General features: G+C 37.7%; 1 long non-coding RNA gene across 1 annotated transcript in view; it reads right to left on the bottom strand.

Annotated features, from left to right (window-relative positions):
* Window positions 1–11,379, bottom strand: part of LOC107309477 — a 103,983-nt gene that overhangs the window by 4,285 nt on the left and 88,319 nt on the right. Inside the window, exons 4-5 of the long non-coding RNA XR_004306086.1 lie at window positions 5,418–5,513; window positions 4,464–4,523 (exon numbers count right to left, since the gene is read on the bottom strand). This is a non-coding gene — a long non-coding RNA (uncharacterized LOC107309477). The remainder of the gene's footprint in view (window positions 1–4,463; window positions 4,524–5,417; window positions 5,514–11,379) is intronic.

The raw sequence follows: 11,379 nt of genomic DNA, 5'->3' as shown, positions 1-11,379 counted from the left end.
AAGAAGTTTATGTTTCCTTCCTTCCTTCCTTCCTTCCTTCTTCCTTCCTTCCTTCCTTCCTTTCCTTCCTTTCCTTCCTTCCGTTCCTTCCTTCCTTCCTTCCTTCTTCTTCCTTCCTTCCTTCCTTCCTTCCTTCCTTCCTTCCCTTCCTTCCTTCTTCCTTCCTTCCTCCTTCCTTCCTTCTTCCTTCCTCCTTCTTCCTTCCTTCCTTCCTTCCTTCCTTCCTTCCTTCTTTCCTTCCTTCCTTCCGTCCGTCTGTCCGTCCCTCCTTCCTGGTAAATTTGACCTAAATCCACCTACACGTGTCTTAGAGTGGATTGGGAGGGATTTTTTAGTAAGGCATCATCACTTGCAACTATTCGGGAGTAACAGTGTTGCAGCATACACCACTGATTAATTATTAGACTGAAGATGATGTCTCAGAATGTGATAACTACATGATTAATGTAAATTCTTTCTGTCTCACTTTCTTTGTATTTCTGAATGTTTTCTATCTGAAGCATTTTTTTTTTCCCTCATTTTTATAATTTCCTATTTTTATCACTGAAAGACTGCATCCAGCAATGATAATTTAGATCACAAAATTAAACATAAAGATAAGGAAGCACTGTAATGTGCATGAGGTATTTGATATAGTAAAAACCAAAACAAAGCAAAAAAAAAATAAATGAGGAAATATTGAGCTGCAGAAAAAAACCTATGAAACAAAGAAGTAGCATGTAAACAATAAAACAGGAATAAATTGTGGTTTTTTTTCCTTCAAGTCTCTTGTTGCAATAGTGGTATGTACTGAACCTAGACAACAGACATCTGCCACTTCTGAATAATCCAAAGAATGCTTGTTTACACTGTGCTCAGATTACAACATACTGACCTGCTTGGTATCATCTTCAAACTCTGGCTAAGGTCTACGATTCTTCTCTGTCAGCTGTGTGAGTGAAAGACAAATGTTCTCTTCCTGAGTCATCAACTTGCAGCCTTTACTAAACTCTCTTCTCTTGTGCTGCTATGATACCACACTACTAGAGTCATAGATTCTCATAGAATCACAAGGTTGGAAAGGACCTACAAGATCATCTAGTCCAACCGTCCTTCCACTACTGTTGCTACCACAAGCCACTAAACCATATCTTGTAGCTCTTCATCCAGACGCCTCTTGAACACTGCCAAGGACAGTGACTCCACTACCTCCCTGGACAGGCCATTCCAATGATTGAACATTCTCTGAGAGAAAAGGTTCTTTCTTATGGCTAGTCTAAACCTCTTCTGTTACAACTTGTGTCGATTTCCTCAGGTCCTGTTTGTTGCCAGGGAGAAGAGGCCAAACCTCTCCTCACCACACCACCCTTTAGGAAGTTGTAGAGTGCAATGAGGTCTTCCCTGAGCATTCTCTTCTCCAGGTTAAACAATCCCAGCTCCCTGAGCCACTCCTCGTAAGACTTGTGCTCCAGACCCCTCACCAGTTTAGCTGCCCTTTTCTGGACACATTCCAGGGCCTCAATGTCTTTGTTGTAGTGAGGAGCTCAAAACTGAACACATATCAATGACTTACTTGTTTGTAGCTATATATCAAAGATAAGAGATGTATGAATATGTCCAAATAAACCTCTAAGATACTTCATCCATGCTATTCTAGTGTTGCATTTGCCCATCATTGTGTTTCCTCTTTTTCCTAGAACAGTTATCTGACAAATGCAATGAATAATGTAAAGGCACAATTCTGAACGGTCTACTCAAGCCTTGACATGCTTACTGACAATTATTTTTTTTTAATGCAAACTATTATAAAATTTTAATTCCTCAATATCCCTTTGCTACTTTCTGTCACACTGTCTCTTCATGCTGAAGCTTTACTTCAGAAAGCTTCCTTTGCTGGAAGAGGGAAGGACCACCTCTCTAAGCGATTATTGTATTTCTCTAAATGCATTATCATAATTCTGATAAGGTTATCATTTTCTCTGAATTGGAAACCTGCAAAGCTGACTTTACAGCTATCATAACATACCATAATTCTGTTGAAATCAACTCTGTTGTATATTGAGTTACCCTGGCTGAGAATTTAATTCATGTGTAGAGTGTGTTAATTGCTCGTCTCATATTCTCATATTTATATCATCTTTAACAGCTGGTCATAATGACTAACCTTTCCTCTTCCTGACTTACAGCAATTCCTGTTTTTTTTCTTTTCTCCTATGTGGAAAGTTTTGTTGTCCTGGATCTCCAAGTTTGCCCTCAAACTCTCAAAGTAAGGGCTTAGAAGTGTACACACTTTGTAAAGTTCTCGGCATAAATCATCCATATTTGCATCCCCTATCTTTATTGTTGTGATCCAGCTCTTCCCTTTTTAAATTTTGACTTAAGAAAAATTAAAATACTTTCAGTAAGAGGAAAGGAAGAAAAGACTTTCTTATAAAAATATGTGGGCTTATATTCTTGTCAGAAGATCTTAAACAGTGTCTTTCTGTGAAGGGAGGAAAGTATACCTTTTATTTATTTATTTTTCCTAACTTCTATGACTTCTAGGACAGAACTGGAGACTAAAGGAAGAATTCTGACTGAAGTCACTAGGGACAATACTGCTCAAAAACACAGGCCAAGAAAGGCTGCCTGCATTATTAATGGATTAAAGCCCTTTGAAATCAGAATTTTATTTGACCTAGGACTAAAATTTCTGAGGAGAGGTGCAAACTTCACTGAAAAGGGGATTTAAATCAATGTAACAGAAACCATTTCCCATGCTTTTCCTTCTGACTAAAATTAAGGTGCCCTAAAACGTGAAAAGCTTCTCTTGCATCACTTGCTAGTAAAAGGTTCAATCCTTTTTCTGTCCCCAGTCTGGGACTCGCCACACAGAGCCAATCTCTTGACTGTGAAGAAACTCCCATATGCTGAGAACTAAGGAAGGAACAATAAAATCTCTCCGCACACCCTGATGGCATCAGCAGTCACTAGAAATCATGATAGAGTAACTCCATCTTCCCATTTCATGGCTTTCTTCCCTGAGTGGTATGGATCACATAAACCCCGGCAGAGGGAAGGAAGCTTACAGTGAGGACTATGGACAAAGTGGGCAATGGAATAAATGTGGAGAAAGTGCCTTAATGAAATAGGTTTTTTAAATGAGTTTAAATGAGAAACAGAAACTGGGTTAAGAAAAGAGCTTACTTTGAAGCTAGCAATGAGTCCAGTACAAACAACAGTGATTTGAAATTGTTATGTGTAGGTTCATCATCATCTGCATCTGCAGATGTTTTTTCTTTCTTCTTTAGATAGTCAGGAAGTACCCACCTTACATTTCATTATGTATTAACATATTTAACTTCTGTGTTTTTTCCTGTGGATAGCTTGTTTTGGCTTCTTTTGGTACCACTGTTTCACCACAGCAGCAGTACTGTCAGGGGTTACTATGTACTCTTTGAACAAAACTTCATGCTGTTCCAGGCAGAACAAGGGACATTTCTCACATCAAGTTACCATCTCTTTGGACATTACTCAATTGTATTTTCAAGTAATGAAATACCACTTCAATTCATTAAAATGCTTCTGTAAAGTATGTAAAGTACATTTCTTTTTATCCAGGAAAGTTAATAACTGTATAAAATGGAAACAAACAAACAAACAAACAAACAAACAAAACACCCTGAAAAGCCTTCTCAGAGAATGTCTGCCTACAAAGTATTCATTCAATTTTTCTTATTGTGAAATATCCTACTCTGAGCTGAAAACTGTAGTATTATTACTATGAGACAGGACACAGGACTTTCTGTTTTCATATAGGATCTCTTTTTTAATTTTGTGCTTTTTTCCCCCTAGAAAAGAGACAAGGTCAGATTTCCAAAATCATTTAATTTAGTGCTGCCTTTTTGCCTTCCATCTTGAGTTGAAGAAAACTTAAGGCAACATAAAAGATGTTAGATAATCTTCCTTTAAAACATTAAGGATAGTAATTGTTTTAGAATTATCATGTACGGTGTGTAACACAATAAGATAATGGAGACCTCCAGGTGATACTGTATTAAAAACAGACATTTATTTAGCAAATGAATTTAGTCTATTTGGTGGAATATAGATATTTCCTGTACAGACATTAGGAACATAATGAGAAATCTAAATAACAAATTCCAGATTAGCCATACACAGAATAAACCTGATTCCTCTGCTCTGAGACCTGATCACAATGAAAATCAAATCAAAACATGATACGGATACAAGATAGATATTCTCTGAAACTGGCTGAGTCCATCTCCACTGCTTGCTTGTTTCATCCTCTTTGATCTTCTAGGCTCAGCCTATAGATTCGGGATGATCCTACTAGCTTTATATAATCTGGATTGATATATTGGGCACAAAAGCACTGAAGTTCTCATGAAAAATCTTACGGATAATTTGGAAAGGAACAGCTGGCCAAGACAAAGATAGAGAAAATACAAATGTAAGAGAGAGAGAAATTCAGGATAACCTACCTCAAGAACCAAGGCCTCATAAAGAGATCTCCTATGGCACGTGGACCTCCAACTCCAGATCTGAAAACAAGAGCAACCAAGTGCTGTAAAACATCTGTCAGAAATCTCTTTCACATTTCTGCCAGCATCAGGCTTCCTGGACAGCCTATGTTGTGTGGCTGAAGCAGGCAAGGCCCTGTAACAAGTCAGAATGGGCCATATATCCACTAGGATATCATGTCATACAAGTAGGGGACATGTACTGTAGGATATTTAAAGAGGTCAGATCTGCTTCAGCTGAAGCACAGAGGAAGCACAGGTAATAAGAGCTAGAGACAAACTAAGGCAGTACAGATGTGATTGCCTCAAGCTGATTAGCTGGCAAAACTGGATTTGAACTTGGCACTGATGCTGAGGAAGCAGTATAGAATTGGCCTACAGTGCTCTAGGGAGTTTCTGAAGATGAACTGAAAGGGAATAGTGGGCTAGATTTGAGCAGATTTTTCTGCTTTATACCCTCTCTAGAGAATGCTCCATCATCCCTGCCAGAGCTGGTTTATCCCTCTGTTTCATAGCAATAAATGGGCAAAGCAATGGCTGCTGATTGCAGCAATTGGCAAGTAAATTGTAGATACTTCCTAGGGAAGAAAATCCCCAGGTCCTTATAGGATATCTTCACTTGCATTTAAAAATACCTTAGTGCTACAGTAGTTTCAGAATCAAACTGCAAGTGGCTTGGGAGAACATACCTAGTACAATCCTGTTCATCAAGTGAAATATGCATTTTAAATATGTAAAAAAATGAACAGATTATACTTTTGCCTCAGATTCAGATTTTATTTGATGAGTCAAGGGAAGATAGTTTTTGGAATAATCTCCTTTTAACACTTGGTTTGGCACAGGAAGCTGACAGCATGCAGCTGAGCTTCTGGATGCTGTCCATCCACAGGAACTGCAGTCATCCCTGTAGAGCACCTGTCTTCCAGCACAGTTCCTCTCCACTTGCCCCCTGGTGACAGGAATCTCAAGACTGCCCTCAATTAGTCTCGATTCTTCCTTTGTAGATAAGACCTAGAAAAAAAATTAGCAAACTAATTTCGGCAAATAAACTTTAAAAATGAAATGCTATATGAAAGCTGGTCACAAACAAAAATGACAAATAAAAACTAAGCAAACAATACTTATTAATAAAGAAGTTGTTTTGTCAGACTTTCTCAATATTTAAAAATAATTTCCTGAAGTGATTTTAATTTGATTAATAGCCTATGAAATTGATTTCAATTTCTGCAAGATTTTGGTTTTACTAAAGCATTAGATTTTAATTTGAAATACACTGTCAATGAAATCTTTCCAATAACCTGCAACGTCTTTTTCAGACATGTCTGATTCTCCTGATTAACATCCAGGAACACACAAAGTTTTCATGTGTTCTGGGTCTAAAATTAGATTTACATGCTAATGTGTTCATTAGGCTGATCCTCCAGTGCACTAGAAATACAAAGCCTGGTCTGATTTCTACTATTTGCTAGGAGCTCTTGGGCCGTTTATTCACTGCAAGACCAGTCTGCCAAAAAAAATCCCAATCAGCCTGATTAGGAAATGACTTACTCCATTAGGAAGTAATATCTTCTTTCCCTTCTTTCTTTTTTCTGGTTGAAAGTGACAACAATCACAGAATGACCTGGGTTGGAAGGGACCTCAAGGATCGTGAAGTTCCAACCCCCCTGCCTGGCAGGGCCACCAAACTTCCTCATTTACTAGATCAGGTTGCCCAGGGCCCCATCCAACCTGGCCTTGAACACCTCCAGGGATGAGGAATCCACAACCTCTCTGGAAAACATCCTCCAACACCTCACCACTCTCCTACTAAAGAACTTCCCCCTAACATCCAACCTAAATCTACCCTCTTTCAACTTAAATCCATTTCCCCTTGTCCTGCTATTATCAGCCCTTTTGAAGAGTTTACTCCCCTCCTGGATATAGGTTCCCTTCAGGTACTGAAAGGCTGCAATGAGGTCACCCTGCATCCTTCTTTTTTCCAGGCTGAACAAGCCCAGCTCCTTCTGCCTGTCTTCATAGGGGAGGTGCTCCAGCCCCCTGAACAATGTTCACTTTGATCCATAGCAAACAATGGAGAGAGTGACAAGTGTATCCCATGAAACAGGGAGATGGACAGATCTGCCCTAGGTCAAAAATGCTATTTTACTTGTAGTATGAAGACCAAATTAGTCTATAGAGTATATCACAACAGAATGAGTATTCAGTAATATGGTGCTAACTTTGAAGGTGTTACATATCAATTGGAATAATAGCTTTTGGGATTCATAGTCATCCAGACAAGACTTGCATATATCCAATCTAAATGTGTACGGCTGTTTTAAAAAATACTAATTTACATGAAAGACTATTTTTTCATTTCTGAATTTTGCTTTTAGACATACGGAGTCTGAGAAAGAGGAGAATATTATTTTTGGGCCAGGTTAGGAAGATGTCATATATGTAATTATGTAGTCTTTGCTGTTGACATTTATAACAATTTTCTGGAATTTTCCTTTTTTGAAGCAGTTGTTGTTTATCAGTGATCAAGCTGAAGAGTAATCTGCTCTGTTAGCCTGTTCCAATCAACATCTTAAAATGTTGTTCACAGTTTAATTTTGGTTAGGTTTTATTGCATCTTTGGATTCTGGGGATCTGTATGATACTTCCTTGTATAACAGGTATAATGGAAAGTAAGCAAAAAGAAATGTATATGAATATATTATTACTTGACAAAATAAGGTTCACAGTTGACGGTATTGTATGATCTTGAAATGAGAATTTTGAGTAATCTGGTAATGCCCTCAGTGGCAGCTGAAATTCTGTTTCCAGTGTTCTCTATATGTTTAACAAAACTATACCAATTATAATGCTACTGTAAGAATACACAAATAGAAGTAATGAACTCACCATACTTTTTGGAGTTTACAGTTCCACCTCTGCCTGAAAGACAAAGGGCTCATTTTTCTTTTTCTGAACAGGCTCTTAATGCTGAAAATGGATCATCTAGCAACACTCTCAAGACATTACAGTTAGATTTAGCGCATTACCTGAACCTCACCTATCATGCTCCAAACTCGTTAAATGATACAGTAGTGTTCAGGAGACGCTGACTAGGAAATCTTCCCAAAGTTCTTAACCTTGTTTTCAGTATCTTTTGGATTATGATAGCTTTTGAGTTAGTAGAATAATGCATTTGGAAAAAATGACTTTCAAATCACTGAATGTTGGCAATTTTCTTGAATTTACTTGCTTGAATGCAAATTTCATTCAAGCCATTTTGTAGCTTAATGTCAGAATCACAAAAGGATTTAGAAAAAATAAGGTATCTGTACTGTATTATTATTCCTTTCTCTTAAATGATTCCCTTCCCTTTTCCTTTCTCCTTCCCCTTCCCCTTCCCTTTCTATTCCCTCCCCCTCTCCCTCTCCCTCTCCCTCTCCCTCTACCTCTCCCACTTCCTTTCCTTTTCTATTTCCCTTTCCCTTTCCTTCCTGTCCCTTCCCTTCCAATCCCTCTTCCCTCCCCTCCCCAGAACCTCCAGACTGAACAATGCCATGTCTCTCAGCTACTCCTCATAAGACTTGTGCTCCAATCCCCTCATCATCTTTGTTACCCTTCTCTGAATACACTCCAGGGCCTCAGTATCTTTCTTGTAGTGAGGGACCCAAAACTAACTATAGTACTCAAGTTTTGGAATCACCAGGGCTGAGTGTGAGATCACTTTTTTATTTATCACTTTCCAAAATTAAGACATAAAAGGAATTTTTAGTAGAATTAAGAACTTGTTTTTTTTTTTCGTTTTTTTTTTTTCCTGTGTATTTGTGTTTATTTATAGCAATTTTATTTGTATGGTGCTTGTCTTAAAGGAGCTAAAAAAAACAAGCTATTCTTTTACACATATGGATTTGCTCTGATAAAATAAGGAAAATATCACCAATGTCAAAATACTGGATCTTTCAGGAATAATCAAGAAAATCAATGAGGCAGTCACTAGATGAGGAACACTTCAATAGTTATTGGTCTTCATCTGGACATTGTTTAAAGGATATAAACCTCAGTTATTTAGCAATGAAAAGATAAAGTTATCTTTTTCTGTCAAATCTGTTAAATCTTAGGGAAAAAAGTGTTCTTCATCACATTTACAATTCATTCCAACAGATCTGTTGAAGTACTTAGCATAGCAGACATACACCCAGATGACATGACGTGTAAAGGGGGAAATCTACTCTAGTGAACCAAGGATAAAGTCTTGCCTCTCTATTCATTTCTGCCATAAAACCCACAGAATGAGAATGTGAGAATGTGACTCATACAGGATGTTTCATGTTTATATTATAAAGGTCTTGCTACAAGCATTTAACAGGACTTAAATCTATCTTGTAAGAATCTCTGTATCTGATCTCTTTCACCTTTATGAAATCTAACTAAAGTAGATAAGTTGCAAAAATGTAATTATGTAAATAATGAAACACAAGTTGTTTGTCTATATGGTCACTTTCTCCAGTCCATGAAGAGAACTTTCCTTCAGTTTTGCTTGCTAAAATAGTCGATGGAGAACAACACTGATATGCAAAAATTTCTTTTGTAAAGGCATGTGGGACCTTTTAACTTCTGCAGCTATGTTTTGCACTCGTGATCTTTCAGCGTGGACAAAAAAGTCACAAGGAAACTCTAAGAATACGAAGGTCCCAGAGAATGGCTTAAAACATTCAGCTGTACTTATGAATCCTGCTGTACTCTGCACTAATAAAGATCACAAAGAAACAGGTACTTAGAATGACCCTAACTACTGCAGGATCTGCCTTCTTTCTAACTCAGCCTTCAGTAGTATACCAATATTTATTAGCCATGTAACTAATAATGACAAAATAACTCAATACTGTGAACTTTTCTAAAGGTTATGGTGGGATTCATTAAACAGAGGTTAATGTCTTTTACTCATTACATCTCTGTGATTTGCCAGCTCCATCTACTTCAAACAGTATTGAAAAGTCTAACAATACATATAAGCCTGAACTAATACTGTTTCTGGCATTAAAATTACTATACAAAGAATGATCATGATATTTGATGTGTAATTTAGCTTTGGTTATTTTTCTACAAGGATTTCTTTAGTCCCTCAAGGTTCATAATTCTTCAGGAAAAGTGTCTTTTCATTTTATTAAGAAAATATACTGATGAATGCTCTGATGGAATAATATGTACTTTGTGCCTTGTTAGCCTCAGGATGTCTTGAAGAAAATATCTATCTTAATGGGCACATTCCTGGGAGGCAAAGATAATTAACAACTGAATAAATAAATCAACTGATACACAAACTACTGTAAGTAACAGCTTTATTTTTTATGTTGTTTTTGTTGTTGTCTGTCTGTGTGCATGTGTGATTTTTATAAGTACTTGGACTTACAGCTTCAGGTGTGATATACATGAAAACTCTGTTATATAATTTTTTTTTTATGGGGCTAAGGGCCCAATACAGATCTTAATCTATGATGTCTTTAAGTATTGCTTTGGCAGTCTTACTCAGAAAGATTATTTAATAAATGTAATACTATTCAATTAGTAATCTTTCAGGTCTACACAACCACCTCACAGGCATCATTGATATCTTTCTCTGACTTCCTTTGTAATCTTATTCAATTTTTACAACTCAGTTCTCCGATGCAGCTGGATCTGAATATCATCTGCCTCTACTGGATGGACACAAGCTCATTCTGTGATGAGAAAACACATTTATAAAGCTCAGGTGCCAGTCAGAAGTGATGGACATCAGTCAGCTTGTGATGGGCCTGTATGCAAAATGTCATCTGGTCCCACATTTATAGAACATACCTTTCCTTTTAATTTACACTATTCTTCAAAGTCTTGGTTTTCCATTTTAAAGTCTGCTACTTCTCTTTTGCCTTTTATGTTATCCCTGTGTATATGCCCACACAATACTGGAAATACACTGTCGGAGTCCTGGAAAAGATCATCTTACCACAGCAACCTAGACAGACTTATGCAGTAGGCCCAGATGAACTTAATGAGGTTCAAAAACGTTGAGTGCACTGTATTGCACATAGATCATGGCAACCTCCACTATCAGTACATGCTGAGAGATAAAAGATAGAGCACAGCCCTGCTTAAAAGAACTTGGAGGAAATGGTGGGTGGCGAGGTGGACATGAGCCAGCAATATACCCTCTCAGACTGGAAAGCCAACTGTATCCTGGGCTGTATAAATAAATAGATAGATAGATAGATAGATAGATAGATAGATAGATAGATAGATAGATAGATAGATAAACAAACAAATAAATAAATAAAAATGTGGCCAACAGAGAGAGGTAATCCTGCCCCTCTACTCTACTCTGGTGAGAACTCACCTGGAGTACTACATTCAGATGTGGAAATCTCAGTAGAGGAGCAACATGGACCTGCTGGAGTGCATCCAGAGGAGGGCCTCAAAAATAATCCAAGGGATAGAGCAGCTCTCTTACGAGGACAGGCTGAGAGAGCTGGGACTGTTCAGCCTTGAGAAGAGAAGGCTCTGGGTGACTTGACAGCAACTCCCTATAACTAAATGTGACCTACAAGAAGGAAGAGGGCAGATCCTTTAGCAAGGTCTGTTGTGGTAGCACAGGGAGAAATGATTTTAAACTAAAGGAAGGGAGATTAAAATTGGATATTATTAATAATTTTTTTACAATAAAAGTGGTGAGACACAGGAAAAGGTTGCCCGCAGAGGTGGTGGATGCCCTGTCCATGGAGACATTCGAGATGAGGCTGGATGTAGCTCTGAGCAACATGATTTGGCTGTAGATATCTCTGCTCATAGCAGAGGACTTGGACTAAATGATCTTTAAGGGTCCCTTTCAATATAAAATAGAAATAAAAAAACAAACAAACAAACAAAA

This window comes from Coturnix japonica, chromosome 2 (assembly GCF_001577835.2).
Source record: "Coturnix japonica isolate 7356 chromosome 2, Coturnix japonica 2.1, whole genome shotgun sequence".
In the NCBI taxonomy this organism is placed as follows: Eukaryota; Metazoa; Chordata; class Aves; order Galliformes; family Phasianidae; genus Coturnix; species Coturnix japonica.
Note: the sequence above shows the minus strand (reverse complement) of the source record. Positions and strands in the feature narration are given on the sequence as shown.